We start from the raw sequence: 17,631 nt of genomic DNA on the forward strand, positions 1-17,631 counted from the left end.
ATATAGGTCGCATACTGTTTGTTTTGTAAAAACGAGTACAATACAGGGTGAACTCCGTTATTTTTCCAAACCATGATGATATAAACTTGATACAATAGGTGTGGTGTTACCGCAAATGTTCCGTCAGCATACCAAGTCGTGGAAGTTGCCATGTGTTCTAACCAACTCTCTCTCCCAAATATAATAATCCGGTCGTTGTTCGTACCACTATCATTTAAACAGAAATTTTCCTCGGTTTCTGGGGTGGGTTTATACATCATGTATTCATGAGGTAACTGAAGTTCTTGAATCGATCTTGGATTATCGGGGACCTGATTAACTTCGTCTCGTTTTCTACGAATAATTTTTCGCATTGCCTGCCTGTTTGGTAACTGTGCCATACCTGCCACGGACATTTTTTCAATGCACTTGTTGATAATCGTACTTGGAGGCTCACAAGTCTTTTCAGCCCGGTCTCTCGCATCAGTTATGACCTTTTCCACTTCGATAGCAACTGCAGATGGGGGATGAGTATGTTCGTTGATCTTTTCGATCACCTCTCTTTCTAACGTGTGAATGCGGGCCTTGCACCTACCATCCTCATGACATCGCCAAAACTTAACTTGCTTTTGTTTCTTGCTTTCTTTGTCAAAACGATATAAAAAACCTTAATGACAGAACTTCTCTCTGCCTCGCTTGCTTTTCACTGATTCAGCCATGGGTTTAAAGATATGGAACTTACCAAATTTACCAAAAGAAATTTACCAAATAACTAAGTAAGTATAAAATGTGTTAACTAAACTCTAACTTTATCTAAACAGTAATCATAATAAAACTCCAACAAAATCTAAAGACAACCAAATAACTAAGTGTAAAAGCTGGCAGACCTGTGTCATACCCGTGGCCATGCTGAAATAGTTGGCGCTGAAATATTTGGCGCTGAAACGTCCTGGCGCTGAAACGGCGGCGCTGAAACGTCGGCGCTGAAACGTCGGCGCTGAACTGTCCCATTCCCAAAACGATGGCGGAGCCTGGCGGGTGGTTATGGTGGGAGGGAGGCGGGTGATTGTTGATAAAGTCACAGGATCAGAAGCATGATCCCCGGAATGCAGATAGAGCATAAAGCTTTACAGCACAGTATAGGTCCTTCGGCGCGTGATGTTGTAGCCACCATTTATCCTCACTAAACATCAAAATAGCCTACACCACTTCAATTTACTGGTACCCATGTGCCTGCCCAAGAGTTCCTTAATAGTCACAATTACTCTGACTCCACCGCCTCCGCTAGCAGTGATTTCCAAGCACCCACAACTCTCTATTTAAACAACCTACCTCTGACATCTGCCATATACCTCCCTCCAATCACCTTAAAATTATGCCCTCTCATGACAGTCATTTTCCACCTGGGGCAAAATATCTGGTTAACCGCTCTATCCATGCCGCTCATCACCTTGTGCACCTATATCAAGTCACCTATCTTCCTTCTTCGCTCCAGTGAGAAAAACACTAGCTCCCTCAACGTTTCATCATAAGATACGCACTCAAGACCAGACAGCATCCTGGTCAATCTCGTCGGTACCCTCTCCAAAGCATCCACATCCTTCCTATCATGAGTCGACCTGAACGACACAATATTCCAATTGTGGTCTCACCAGGGTTTTATCAAGCTGCAGCAAAACCTCTCGGCCCCTTGTTAATGAAGCGAAGACACAATACGCCTTCTGAACAACCCCATCAACCAGGGTGGAAACTTTGAGGGATTTGTGCGTGGACTCCAATAGCCCTATGTTCCTCCATACCCAAGGATCCTGCCTTTAACCCTGTAGTCAGCATTCAATTTCGACCACGAATCACTTCACATTTATCGAGGTTGAACGCCACCCGTCTCCGAGCACAGTCAGTCCTGTTGTGACCTGCAACAGCCCCCGACGCTATGTACAACTCCACCAACCTTCCTGTCATTGGCAAACATATTAAGCCACCCTTCCACTTCCTCACCCAAGTCATTGATAACACCCACAAAGAGTGTTTGGAGATGTTCAGACTGGAGTACAGTAACTAGTCGTGTACCAAAAGGATTTGTTTTGGGGCCACTGCTGTTTGTCATTTTTTATAAATGACCTGGAGGAGGGTTTAGAAGGATGGATGAGTAAATTTGCAGATGACACTAAAGTCGGTGGAGTTGTGGACACTGCGGAAAGATGTTACAAGTTACAGAGGGACATAGATAAGCTGCAGCGCTGGGCTCAGAGGTGGCAAATGGAGTTTAATGCAGAAAAGTGTGAGGTGCTTCGTTTTGGAAGGAATAACAGGAAGACAGAATACTGGGCAAATGGGAAGATTCTTGGTAGTGTGGATGAGCAGAGAGATCTCCGTGTCCAAGTATGAATGTTGCCACCCAGGTTGAGAGAGTTGTTAAGAAGGTGTACGGTGTGTTAGCTTTTATTGGTAGAGGGAATGAGTTTCGGAGCCTGAGGTCATGTTGCAGCTGTACAAAACTCTGGTGCGGCCGCATTTGGAGTATTGCATGAAATTCTGGTCGCCGCATTACAGGAAGGATATAGAACAAAGAACAGAGAAAATTACAGCACAGGAACAGGCCCTTCGGCCCTCCCAGCCTGCGCCGATCCAGATCCTTCATCTAAACCTGTCTCCTATTTTCCAAGGTCTACTTCCCTCTGTTGCCACTCGTTCATATACCTGTCTAGATGCCTCTTAAGTGATGCTATCGTGCCCGCCTCTACCACCTCCGCTGGTAAAGCGTTCTTGGCACCCACCACCCTCTGCGTAAAAAACTTTCCACGCACAGCTCCCTTAAACTTTCCCCCTCTCACTTTGAAATCGTGACCCCTTGTAATTGACACCCCCACTCTTGGAAAAAGCTTGTTGCCATCCACCCTGTCCATACCTCTCATAATTATGTATACCTCAATCAGGTCCCCCCTCAACTTCCGTCTTTACAATGAAAACAATCCTAATCTACTCAACCTTTCATCATAGCTAGCACCCACCATCCCAGGCAACATCCTGGTGAACCTCCGCTGCACCCTCTCCAAAGCATCCACATCCTTCTGGTAATGTGGCGACTGGAACTGCACGCAGTATTCCAAATGTGGCCTAACCAAAGTCCTATACAACTGTAACATGACCTGCCTACTCTTGTACTCAATACCCCGTCCGATGAAGGCAAGCATGCTGTATGCTTCTTGACCGCTCCATCAACCTGCGTTGCCACTTTCAGGGTACAATTTACCTGAACTCCCAGATCTCTCTGTACATCAATTTCCCACAGCACCCTTCCATTGACCATATAGTCCGCTCTTGAATTTGATTTTCCAAAATGCATGACCTCGCATTTTCCTGGATTGAACTCCATCTGCCATTTCTCAGCCCAACTCTCCAATCTATCTATATTTTGTTGTATTCTCTGACAGTCCTCCTCGCTATCTGCAACTCCACCAATCTTAGTGTCATCTGCAAACTTGCTAATCAGACTACCTGTACATACCTCCAGGTCATTTATGTAGATCACAAACAACAGTGGTCCGAGCTCGGATCCCTGCGGAACACCACTAGTCACCCTTCTCCATTTTGAGACACTCCCTTCAACCACTACTCTCTGTCTCCTGTTGCCCAGCCAGTTCTTTATCCATCTAGCTAGTACACCCTGAACCCCATACGACGAAACGTTTGCCATCAACCTGCCATAGGAAGCCTTATCAAACACCTTACTAAAGTCCATGTATATGACATCTACAGCCCTTTCCTCATCAATTAACTTTGTCACTTCCTCAAATAATTCTATTAGGTTTGTAAGACATTACCTGCCTTGCACAAAACCATGCTGCCTATCACTGATAAGTCTATTTACTTCCAGATGTGAATAGATCCTATCCCTCAGTATCTTCTCGAACAGATTGCCTACCACTGACGTTAAGCTCACAGGTCTATAATTCCCTGGATTTTCCTGCTATCCCTCTTAAACAATGGGACAACATTAGCAATTCTCCAGTCCTCTGGGACCTCACCCGTGCTCAAGGATGCTGTAAAGTTATCCACCTTAATGTCTTTTAGAATACCCAAAACTTCCCCTTTCCGTATGTCAAATAGACCCAAAGTATTTAAGCATCCATCCCTAGCCTCAACATCCGTCTTGTCCCTCTCCTTTGTGAATGCCGATGCAAAGTACTCATTAAGAATTTCACCTATTTCCTCCGAGTCCACGCATAAATTCCCTCTCTTGTCTTTGAGTGGGCCAATCCTCTTCCTAGTTACCCTCTTGCTCCTTACATACGAATAAAAGGCTTTGGGATTTTCCTTAACCCTGTTAGCCAAAAATATTTCAGAACCCCTTTTAGCACGTTTCATTCCGTGTTTGAGATTCGTCCTACTTTCCCGATATTCCTCCAAAGCTTCATCAGTTTTGAGTCGCCTCGATCTTACATATGCTTCCTTTGTCATCTGAGCTAGTCTCACAATTTCATCCGTCATCCATGGTTCCCTAATCGTGCCATTTATATCTCTAATTTTCACAGGAACATGTCTGTCCTGCAGTTTAATCAACCTTTCCTTAAAAGACTCCCACATTTCAAATGTGGATTTACCCTTAAACAGCTGCTCCCAATCCACATTCCATAGCTCCTGCCGAATTTTGTTATACTCGGCCTTTCCCCAATTTAGCACTCTTCCTTTCGGACCAATCTTGTCCTTGTCCATGAGTATTCTAAAACTTACGGAATTGTGATCGCTATTCCCAAAGTAATCACCGACTCAAGCATCGATCACCTGGCTGGGAGCATTCCCCAATACCAGGTCCAGTATGGCCCCTTCGCGAGTTGGACTATTTACATACTGTTCTAAAAAAACACTCCTGGATGCTCCTTACAAACTCTGCTCCATCTACGCCTCCAACACTGGACGAATCCCATTCGATGTTGGGGAAGTTAAAATCTCCCATCACAACCACCCTATTGCTCCTACATTTTTCTATAATCTGTCTGCGTATTTGTGCCTCTACTTCATGCTCACTTGTGGGAGGCCTGTAGTAAAGTCCCAACAATGTTACTGCACCCTTCATATTTCTTAGCTCAACCCATATTGCCTCAGAGCTCGAATCCTCTATCGTGCCCTCCTTAATCACAGCTGTGATATCATCTCTGACGAGTAATGTAACTCCTCCAACACTTCTACATACCTCTCTATTTCTCCTGAAGCATCTATACACTGGATTATTCAGTTGCCAGCCCTGCCCTTCCATCAACCGTCTCAGTAATACCAATAACATCATATTCCCAGGTACTGATCCAAACCCTGTTCATCTGCCTTACCTGCTACACTTCTCGCATTAAAAAAAATGAACGACAGACCACCTGTCCCTTTGCGTTCATCATCTTTTCCCTGTCGACTCTGCCCCTTAGTCACATGGAGTTTATAATCTCGTACCTTACCGGCATTAGTTGCATGGAGAGATCACACAACTGTCCCCGACCTTGTACATGCTGATCCATGACCAAAGCCACTGCCCCCAACGCCTGCACCGTGGATGCCCCCGTGCGTTGTTGGCCTGGGTGGCATGCATGGTCTTCACCAGCTCCTGCACACAGTTGGACTCCTCCGCCTGCAGGTGCTGGATGCTCACCGACATCCCCTCATGTAGTCCCTGGCTCTGCGACTGCATCTCCAATCTAATTGGGACTGTGTGTTCTAGAAGCTTGATTTAGAGGGCTTAAGTGGGTCGGTGCAGACTCGATGGGCCGAATGGCCTTCCTCTGCACTCTCTGTTCTACGTTCTATGAAATCAGCTCAGCGACGATCAATTGAGGATCACACCGATCTCCCCCTCAACCCAGCCCGCATCCCATTCTCGATGTGAAACCGCCATTTAATATAAAACACGTTTCAGAGAGCATTTCAATCCAGATCCAATCTGCAGATCGGGGCGGGCTGGCGGGCGTGGGGATGTTTAGGATGGGGGGGGGGGGAGCAGATATATGTTAACAGGTTCTCAAAAACAGGAGATAGAGAGACAGATGAGGGACCTTGGAAAACGTACCTAGATAAAGGGTGCGAAAGGGAGAGAGTTAATGAGGGAGGGAGAGGAAGCGAGACAGCGAGGGAGATCAATGAGAGAACTGGAGGGTGGGAGAGAAAGGGAGAGAGGGACGGAGAGAGAGGAAGTTCGGTCGAGAAAGAGTGAAAGGGAGGGAATGGAAAATGATGGTAGAGGGTGTTTCATTGCTCACATTGAAAGAAGAAACAGCAACAATCCTGTAGTGTGGCCCGGGAGATACTTTATTTCACTGCTGTTTATTTCACTGGTGCTGTTTGGCACACTGGGCTAAATCGCTCGCTTTGAAAGCAGGCCAGCAGCACCGTTCGATTCCCGTAACATCCTCCCCGAACAGTCGCCGCAATGTGGCGACTATGGGCTTTTCACAGTAACTTCATTGAAGTCGACTCGTGACATAAGCGATTTTCATTCTTTTTTCACTTTACTGACACTTTACAGTCTCTCGTCTCTCCCTCTGTGTCTTAATCTTTCTCCCTGTTTAAGATCAATTGGTTGAGAGATTGACATAGAAAGGAGGGAGTGAGAAAAGTGGAAAACGCCAGGGAAACCGAAGAGTTTGGTGAGGGATGGGTAGCGGCAAAGAATCTGCGATATCACATGAAGAGGCTGTGCCCAGGAAGTGGAAATTTGATTTTTGTCAACAATGTACAAAAACTCCAATATTGGAGTGAGCATGTAGAGTTGGTGTGCTGTGCAATGAATGAGACAATGAAGGGGGATTAAACAATGTTTGTGCCTTAATTTCCAATGGAACGGGAACACAACAGGGTGTTTCAGCTGAGAAGAAAATTGAAGGGGGATGCATGCTTAGGAGAAATTTGGACGGAGGATCCTGTCATAGAGGGAGTTGTCACAAGGGTTAAATTAAGCAAGCTTCGGTTGTTCAGAGGTAAAGGCCAATTAGTCAAGTTATGGGCTGTTCACATCAAGTGGGAATTAGTCAGAGTAGTGTCTGCTCACAGGGAAGGGGATTAGTAAGTGCAGGAACTGTTCACGAGGAAGGGGAATTAGTCAGAGTAGCGTCTGCTCCCAAGGAGGGCCCGTTATTCGGGGTAGTGACTATTCGCAGAATGGGGGGTTTGGTCATCTTACGGATTGTTTGTCAGGATGTTAAATTGCTCAGATGGTGAATGTTCACATCACAGAGTATTGGTCAGCGGAGGAGCTTTTCACAGGGAGGTAAAATTAGTCACATGAGGGGCTGTTTAGGGGAAGGGGGAATTAGTCAGGGTATCGTCTGCTCATAGGGAGGGTCAATCAGTAAATATAGGGACTCTTGGCAGGATGGGGGGATTGGACATGGTACGGGTTGTTTACAGGGAGGTGGAATTAGACAGGAGGGATAATGTTCATAGGGGAGTGTATTAGTCAGGGTACGGCTTTTTACAGGGAGGGGCAAATAGTCACGGTCTGGGCTGTTCACAGGGAGGGGAATTCGGCAGATTCGAGGCTGTCACAGGGAGGGGAATTATTCACGTTTCGGAGCTGTTCACAAGGTTAAGATATTGATCAGTTTTGAGGCTCTTCACCGAGAGGGAAATTTGTCAGCGTAGGGGCTGTTCACAGAGAGGGGGTATTAATCAGGGTATGTGCTGTTTAAAGGGACGAGATTTCGAAAGGCTGGAGGCTGTTCCAGCGAGGGGGAATTGATTAGTGCACGGGCTGTTCATAGGGAGGTTAATTAGTTGGGTAGCCGATGTTCACAGAGATGGGGAATTAGTCAGGCTAGGGGTTGTTCACAGGAGGGGGGATTATTCATATTCGGGGCTGTTCACAGGGTGTGATAATTCATCAGAGTATGGGATGTTCACAGACGGGTAATTAGTTGTGCGGGGGCTGTTTAAAGGGAGGGGGTATTCGTCAGATCATGCATATTCACAGAGAGATGGGGTTTATTCAGAGCATGGGGTGCTCACAGGGAGGGGAATTAGTGAGGGTAGAGTCCGTTCACAACCTAGGGTAATTAGTCAGTGGAGCGTCTGTTCACACGCTGGGGAGAATAAGTGATGTAAGGGGCTGAACATGAGGAAACACGATAAGGTATTGGCTCTTTCCAAACATTTATTTTCAATTGTTAGCCACGGGGGTTGGTCTTCATATAATTTGTCTTCTTTTCACCCAAACGAGTGTGTTGAATATGGAAGTTGAGACTGTACTCCACCTCACCCCAAAGTAGCACAAAATTGTTGCCCTGTTTGGGAGCTTAACCATTTATTGGACCTCTTCCCAAGACCGCTCATAACATTCGGGCGAAAATGTGGAAACTGTATCAAACTCTCTCCCTCAATGCAAGCAAAACTGAAGATCTAGTCATTCACTTCAGGAAATAAAGCACTGTGCACATCCCTGTCAGCATCAACGGGGCAAAGGTGGAGATGGTTAGCAGTTTCAAATTTCTGGGCTGCACACCTCCAACAAATCTGTCCTGGTCCACCCACGTCAACGGTGCCACCAAGAAAGCACAACAGCGCCTATACTTCCTCAGGACAGTAAGGAAAGTCGGCATGTCCACATTAAACCTTACCAACTTTTAGAGTTGCACCGTAAAAAGCATCCTATCTGGCTGCACCTCAGCCTGTTATGGCAACTGCTCGGCTCATGACCGCAAAGTGTCATGAACACCGCCCAGTCCATTACACGAACCTGCCTCGCATCCATTGACTCCATTTACAACTCCCGCTACCTAGGGAAAGCGGGCCGCATAATCAAAGGCCCTTCCCGGCCGTCTTACTCACTCTTCCAATTTCTCCCATCGGGCAGGAGATACAGAAGTCTGAGAACACCCATGAACAGGCTCAAAAACAGCTTCTTCCCCGCTTTTAACCGACTCCTAAATGACCCTCTTATGGATTAACATCATTAAAACTACACCCTGTATACTTCATCCGATGTCAGTGCTTATGTAGTTAAATAGTAGATCTTGTACTTCCCTATTATTTATTTTATTTTCTTGCCTTTTCTTCCCATGTACTTAATAATCTGGTGAGCTGCTCGCAGAAAAAATAATTTTCACTGCAACTTGGTATACGTGACAATAAACAAATCAAATCCAATCCAATCCAAATAAATGGTGCATCTATAAAACACACAAGAACATACAGATTGGTGCTGAATAGAACAATACAGCGCAATGCAGGCCCTTCGGCCCTCGATATTGCACCGACATGGAAAAACTAAAGGCCATCAAACCTGCACTATGCCCTTATCATCCATATGCTTATCAAGTAAACTTTTAAATGCCCTCAATGTTGGCGAGTTCACAACTGTTGCAGGTAGGGCATTCCACGGCCTCACCACTGTGCGTAAAAAAACTACCTCTGACATCTGTCCTATATCTATTACCCCTCAATTTAAGGCTATGTCCCCTCGTGCTAGCCACCTCCATCCGCGGGAGAAGGCTCTCGCTGTCCACCCAATCTAACCCTCTGATCATTTTGTATGCCTCTATTAGGTCACCTCTTAACATTCTTCTCTCTAAACAACCTCAAGTCCATCAGCCTTTCCTCATAAGATTTTCCCTCCATACCAGGCAACATCCTGGTAAATCTCCTCTGCACCCGTTCCAAAGCTTCCACGTCCTTCCTATAATGAGGCAACCAGAACTGTACGCAATACTCCAAATGCGGCCGTACTAGAGTTTTGTACAACTGCAACATGACCTCATGGCTCCGGAACTCAATCCCTCTACCAATAAAGGCCATCACACCATAGGCCTTCTTCACAACCCTATCAACCTGGGTGGCAACTTTCAGGGATCTATGTACATGGACACGGAGATCCCTCTGCTCATCCACACTATCAAGAATTTTACCATTAGCCAAATATTCCTCATTCCTGTTATTCTTTCCAAAGTGAATCACCTCACACTTCTCCACATTAAACTTCATTTGCCACCTCTCAGCCCAGCTCTCCAGCTTATCTATGTCCATCTGTAACCTACACATCTTTCCGCACTGTCTACAACTCCACCGACTTTAGTGTCGTCTGCAAATTTACTCACCCATCCTTTTGCGCCCTCCTCTAGGTCATTTATAAAAATGACAAACAGCAACGGCCCCAGAACAGATCCTTGTGGTACGCCACTCGTAAGTGAACTCCATTCTGAACATTTCCCATCAACCACCACTCTCTGTCTCCTTTCAACTAGCCAATTTCTGATCCACATCTCAAAAACACCCTCAATCCCGAGCCTCCGTAATTTCTGGGGGACATATAGGGGACATTGTTGAATAGGGGGACATTTGTTCTGAATATATAATCCGACACAATGCAATCACGTTTATTGATAAGGGCAAACAGGCTATGTAGAACTTGAAAAAGTCTGGCTGGTGTGTTGTGTTCATATCCGGGCATCGAAGTTCAGGAAGGATTTAAATGTATTGTATGGAGTTCAAATAAGATTCACCAGAATGTTCCAGTGCTGAGCATTTTCAGTTAGTTGGAGAGATTGGAGACATGTTGTGTTCTTCCATGGAGAAGAGAAGTTTGATACAAGATTTTATGCAGGTATCCAGAATCATGAATTGTATAGGGCAGCACGGCAGCATCGTGGTAGATTGAGCCGGATGACCGATTGGGACACCTGATAGGCTGAGCCTTCTGCGCCTCACGGGATAAAGCTCCCCGAGTGGCTAGAGCAGCTGTTATTCAGCGGGCAGAATCTCTGATTGGCTGCGGCGGCTGTCAGTCAGGGGACCGAATACTGGTGGTAGAGTCCTTCGCACTGCAGACTCGCAGCTCCAGGGTCCCAGATGCGATTTCCGGCTGGGTCACTGTCTGTGCGGAGTCTGCACGTTCTCCCCGTGTCTGCGTGGGTTTCGTCCGGGTGCTCCGGTTTCCGCCCACAGTCCAATGATGTTCAGGTTAGGCGGATATGCCGTGTTAAATTGTCCCTGAATGTCCAAAATTGCCCTTAGTGTTGGGTCGGGTTACTGGGTAGGGTGCTCTTTCCAAGAGCCGGTGCAGACTCGATGGGCCGAATGGCCTCCTTCTACACTATAAATTCTATGATCTATGATCTATGACCGGTGGTTGTCTGTAGGTTTTCATTCAGTGGACGGCATCCCGGATTGGCTGCGGCAGCTGTATGTCAGCGGGTGTCATTGCTAGCTGGTTGTGGCGACTGTGAATCAGAGCCCTGAACTCCGATTGGCAGCTGGAGGTCGTAGCCTAAAGCTGGGCCTCTCTGATTGGCGACAGTGGCTGTGAGGCTGAAATTGGAGCCCCAGATTGGCTGAGGATTCCAATAGTCAGTATTCCGAGCTCAATGATTGGCTGTAGCAGCTTAATGTCTGAAAGCAGAGACTAAAGAGAAAATGCTCGAAAATCTCAGCAGGTCTGGCCGCATCTGTAGGGGGAGAAAGGAGCTAACGTTTCGAGTCCGATGACTATTTGGGGCAGTAGGGTAGCATGGCGGTTAGCATAAAATGCTTCACAGCTCCAGGGTCCCAGGTTCGATTCCCGGCTGGGTCACTGTCTGTGTGGAGTCTGCACGTCCTCCCCCTGTGTGCGTGGGTTTCCTCCGGGTGCTCCGGTTTCCTCCCACAGTCCAAAGATGTGCGGGTTAGGTGGATTGGCCATGCTAAATTGCCCGTAGTGTCCTAATAAAAGTAAGGTTAAGGGGGGTGTTGTTGGGTTACGGGTATAGGGTGGATACGTGGGTTTGAGTAGGGTGATCATGGCTCGGCACAACATTGAGGGCCGAAGGGCCTGTTCTGTGCTGTACTGTTCTATCTTCTATTTGTTGAACATAACATACAGCGAATGAGGGAAATATTTATACTGTGGAGTGAGAATGGAAGATAAGTTATAGCCACTGAAACGCCGGGAAAGGGGGATGTGATAGGCACAGAAAGCAAGGGAAATGAGTGCTTATGGCAGTTCCCGGAGAACAAAGAATGTAAAAGGCCAAACAGCAGAGAAACTAACATCAGAGGGTGAATTGCGACAGGTATAGATTGGGGGGGGGAGGTAGGGGAAGAGGGAATCAAAGAGGAGAAATATAAGTAAAGATGGATACGATGGGGGTTTAAATATATATTAATAAACCCAAGGGCAGCACAGTATCATTGTGGATAGCACAATTGCTTCACAGCTCCAGGGTCCCAAGTTCAATTTCGACTTGGGTCACTGTCTGTGTGGAGTCTGCACATCCTCCACGTGTGTGCGTGGGTTTCCTCCGAGTACTCCGGTTTCCTCCCACTCTCCAAAGATGTGCAGGTTGGGTGGATTGGCCATGAAAAATTGACCAACATTCTATGATTAACCTAGGACAAACGTTCGGCGCAACATCGCGGGCCGAAAGGGCCTGTTATGTGCTGTATTTCTCTATCTATCACAAGCGAGAAAGAAATGTGAATTACGGAGCGTGAGAGCCTGAGCGCGAGAGGTTCGAGCTGATGATTGGCTCTCCGGTGCTGACAGGCAGTACGAGCGCCCTCTGGTTAGCTGGGGCGAGTTTCAGAATGCTGATGGAGTTCATGATTGGCTGACCGTCTGTCTGTTTGTGGCTGGAGCTCCTGATTGGTTGAGGATCTGTCAGTCAATTTTCTTAATTCATTAATTGAATAAGTGACGTAACCGGCTGGGTTACCGCGATTTTGAACTGGTCCCTGAACCTGGACTGAGTTATCACATAAATAAATGTGTTTGTACAGCAATTTAACTGCACCAGCATGAATCCGACTTGCTGTAAGTTATATTGAGGAATGTTGGGGTCAATTATTCCTCCCAAATCAATATAGAAAACTTTAATAACAAACACCGTCCAGAGAACAATGAAAGTTCCGGAGATGCTGAAGAGCAAAATCATTGACTTCTTTCTGCTTTCCATCTCTGGGTCTCTGTGATTGTCTCCCTGACTCTGAACTCTCAGTGTCTTACGGACTCGACTGGTGCTTATAATGTGTTTTACTGTCAGGACGTTGATTAACAGGATAAAACCGAATGGGATCAAAGGCATTGAAACCTGAGCAAAGATGATAAATGAAACCCACATGGCATCAGTGAAAAAGCTGCTCTTCATCCGACAGCCCCACTGGATATTGCCGATTATCTCAATAGGTTCATACAGAAAGTACCAGGGGATGTTTTTATACAGGATACGACGCCGCTTGTTGACAGAACCACAGCTGCAGTTTTCCCGGTACAATATTTAGTTTTCAATTTCTGGCAGCGAATGGCCACAAATCGATCAAAGCAGAAAGAGATTGTGAACCAAACAGAACAGTCCCCGGCTGCAGACGTCAGGGCATCTGCAACACGACACACAGAGGTGAGGTCCAGGAAATTCCGAGAGAAATAATAAGAATTCATCCTTGTCAGTATAAGTGCGATAATACACAGCAGATCGGCCACCGCCATAGCCACCAGGTATCGAGTGGTGCTGGTAGAGAGGCCACACTTCCCCCGACACAGAATCGCAATTCCCAGTAAATTAACTGTCAGAGTGAGAAGGGAAAAGAGCCTGGAAATTACTGATTGAACATTATCCATGCCTGAACTGGGACAGAATTTTAGCATCAATAAAATGGTCAGTGGGTAACAGCGTTGGGAGATCAGTGGACACAGATTAGTATTGCAAAGATGGAAGTAACAAAAGTGACTCAAGTGTTTACGGTGGGGGAAAGGAGAACAGTGTGGACTGCAGCTCTGTCCATTTGATGGTAGTGGGAGGAAAGGTGCTGTGTGGGGGCAGCAGGGTAGCATGGTGGTTAGCATAAATGCTTCACAGCTCCAGGGTCCCAGGTTCGATTCCCGGCTGGGTCACTGTCTGTGTGGAGTCTGCACGTCCTCCCCCTGTGTGCGTGGGTTTCCTCCGGGTGCTCCGGTTTCCTCCCACAGTCCAAAGATGTGCGGGTTAGGTGGATTGGCCATGCTAAATTGCCCATAGTGTCCTAATGAAAGTAAGGTTAAGGGGGGTGTTGTTGGGTTACGGGTATAGGGTGGATATGTGGGTTTGAGTAGGGTGATCATGGCTCGGCACAACATTGAGGGCCGAAGGGCCTGTTCTGTGCTGTACTGTTCTATGTTCTATGTTAAAATGGCACGCGACAGGTAGGTTTGGGTCATGCTTGTGGCATGGCCCAAATGCTTGTGGCAGAAAATGTCCTGCAACTGGACACTTATTCTGGGTTTAGTCTCCGCAGTGTAGGTGCAACTGTGTTGGGAAGCAGCGAATACGTGAGACCAAATTGAAGCAACACAAGTGAAACGCTGCTTCTCCAATAATGAGTTTGCTGCCCAGAATCGTGAAACGGGAGGTGATAAAAATCAGTTGGTGTACGTCTGCGATTGCAAGGGCAGTGGGAAGGGAAGGGCGGGGGAGGAGGGGTGGGGGGGGGGGGGTGATGGTGAAGTTGACAAGGCTGTCCAGGAGGGAGCTCTACCAGAACAATGCAAAGCATTTTTGGGTGGTTTGAGAGAGATGTTTTGGAAAGTGAGAATCGAGTGGTGAAGACTCTATTAACTTAAAAAATGTAGCACTGTCGTCTAATGGAAGTTGGTGGTGGCAATCCCTGTTATGGAAAAGGCATACAGGACAGATTTGATCGTTTGTCAGCATGGCATCATCAGAACAGAAGCGACGACGGAGGCGGAGAAACTGGAAGCCCCTTTGAGTAAAAACTCAGTACCAGCCAACAATGGTACCACTCTTGTGAGCAGCTCAGATCACCAGGTCAGTGTGGGCAATTAGTGAGCGGATTGAAGCAAGTTCAGAGGTAGACGGGAGAGGGTGGCTGAGAGGGTCAGATAATTTGAGATGGCCGATGTCGCTCTGACAGATCTCAGTGAAAAAATAAAGAGCAGACAGGAGGCCAGAGGGTGGGGTCGGAATAGAGGGTGATTACTGGAGGCGGATGGTTATCAACCACGAATATTCATGCGATTGTCAGTGAGAAACAGCAGAGACAATATTATCTATTCACGAATCATCATCAGAATATTACCGAAGAATTGGAAGGCAATAGTCAGTTTTTGTTATTCTTGAATATAAAACAGAAAATAAAACAATTCCAGAAAATAATCTCTCAATCGCTACATCAATGGTAAGAAAAAATGAATTACAATTCTGAGGTAGAAAATAATCAGCAGCACAGTGTATAATAAATAGTCAGCGCAAAAAAAAGTAAGAGGAGTTAAAGGAATTTGGTCTGATTTGGTGGAATGTTTGAAGTGTTTTCCCACAAGGATGAGCACTGGGATCACCCACCTTCACCATTCACACCAATAATATAGAATCTGAAAGCAGAATGATAATTACAGAATTTACAGACAAACCCAAATTGGGAGTTACAGTGATTACGCGGAAAAATACAACAGAATACAGCCACACATTCATCATCAATTGTAAACTTCAAAATTGGATATATCAATGGGAAATTAATTTCCCAACAGCACATTGTCCGCAGGGGTTTCTGCTTTCAGGTGAGCAGATTCACAAAAAGCATGATGCATCCGCACAGTTTCAATACCCATAAAAAATCAAGAAACATTGGAGTTCCTTTCAGAACAAATAGAAATATATGACAAAACCTATTAGAATCCTGCACTGTTGTGGGTTTTCGTAAATGTCAGAGTGGTGGTGATATCTGTTTCATTTGAGCAGTTCAACAGAAAACAGAGATATTGAAATATTTCACTTAACACAATAACTATTAAACATAGTCAAAACACAGCCGAACTCTTCCTGTTTTCAATCTATTGCAAAGGTAAAGCAAAGGGATAGAGAGAGAGGTAGAGACCGAGAGAGAGGTAGAGAGAGAACTACATTGGGTGGAGCGACAACTCATCATTTAAATATATTGTTTCGAAATAGAACAAGTTATGTTACTCCAGTTCCTTACCCACATTCAGTACAATCGTCACTGACAGATACTTCCAGTAGTACTTGCTCAATGCTGTCAGATAGTCCGTTCTCTTTTGTAATCGACACCTGGGGTGATTTCATTCTTAATCCCGCTAAATATTCCCTGTGAGAGATTGCCTTCACTGAGTTCCAATCTAACATTATACAAGTATCTGATAATGAAATGACTTCATTAATCATATATTCCTGCGTTCCAAGCGAGGATTATTGTCAGTTGGTGAAAGGGATTCATACCAGAGGTATGTTTAAAGATATTTAACTGAGCGTATTTACCTTTTTGATCAGGTATCTGTAAAAACAGTTGGCGCGAAATGATGATTAAACATTTTCAGTCATAGTTTGAAACCAGAGAGTTGCTCAGACGCGGATTTACATATCTTCAAAGTTGAATAGTCACTTACCAGGAACACCAACAATAGCAAGAATAAGGCACGATATTTTCCCAACCATGTCAATTGGAAGAACCATTTTAGCGGAAAGAAATGTCTAACTTTGTGCTGCTGCCAATCTCTCTGCCTTATACTCCGAGGTTAAATGTTTCCCAAACCATTAATTTATCCCCTGAGGAACCACCTGATCGACGTTCAGATTGCAACATCGTTTAACTTATTTTTCAACATTTGAACAAACAGAGTACGAATTTAGGTTCAAAAAATATTATTTATTCCAACACTGGTCTGTATTGATCATATTGTTTACCTGACAATAACAGAAAGGATGTTGTCCATTTAAAGACAATCAGGCCCATGTCCAGAGGTCAGATTGCTTCAGTGTCATCCATCAATCGACTATGACCATTCAGTGATTCAGTTCCAGTGGTCAGTGTGTTTCTCTGGGTGGTTCCACGGCGCTCTGGGATGTAGCTGCGTCTTTAACTGTGGCCATTTAGTGATTCAGTTACAATTGTCAGTGTGTTTCTCTGTGTATTTCCACTGCATTCTGGGGTGTTGCTCCCTCTTTAACTATGAGCAGTCACTGATTCAGTTCCAATAGTTAGTGTGTTTCTCTGGGTGGGTCTACTGCGGGCAGGGGTGTAGCTTTCGCTTTTACAATGACCATTCAGTGATTCAGGTCCAAATACACTGTGTTTGTCTGGGTGGGTTCCCCACTCTGGCGCATAGAAACCTCTTTAACTGTGACCATTCAGTGATCCAGAACCGAATGTCGGTGTGTTTCCCTCCACGGTTCCACTGCACGCTGGGATGTAGCTGTCTCTTTGTTTGTGACCATTCAGTAATTGAGTACCAATTGTTAGTGTGTATCTCTGGGTGGCTGCACCAATCCGGGGTGTAGCTGCCTCTTTAACTGTGACCATTCAGTGTTGTGATTTAACTGGGTTCTGGTGACATAAATAGCATATTTCAATGACTGGAATATCAGAAAACATGTCAAGCCCAAAGAAAATGATTCCAAAGCTTATTCTGATGCAGCGCCTCAAACAGAGAAAAAAAATTGAAACATTGGGACACCGATGTAACTTAGAGCCTGCAGCAGACACAGCACCTCATAGAGCAGTTAAAATATATGTGGCTGCATAACCGTATACACCGTCTCTAACAGACACTGCCTCCATCTGATACATACACTCAAACTGGGAGACAGACGTTATGAGATTTGGAGAAAGATTGAAAGATGGATATGGTTTGTGAGATGTGCTGGCTGATTCTAGAGTGCGAGAGAAAGAGGGCGAGTGAGACACAAAGTGTAGGAGAAT

Source organism: Scyliorhinus canicula, chromosome 30 (assembly GCF_902713615.1).
Source record: "Scyliorhinus canicula chromosome 30, sScyCan1.1, whole genome shotgun sequence".
NCBI lineage: Eukaryota > Metazoa > Chordata > Chondrichthyes > Carcharhiniformes > Scyliorhinidae > Scyliorhinus > Scyliorhinus canicula.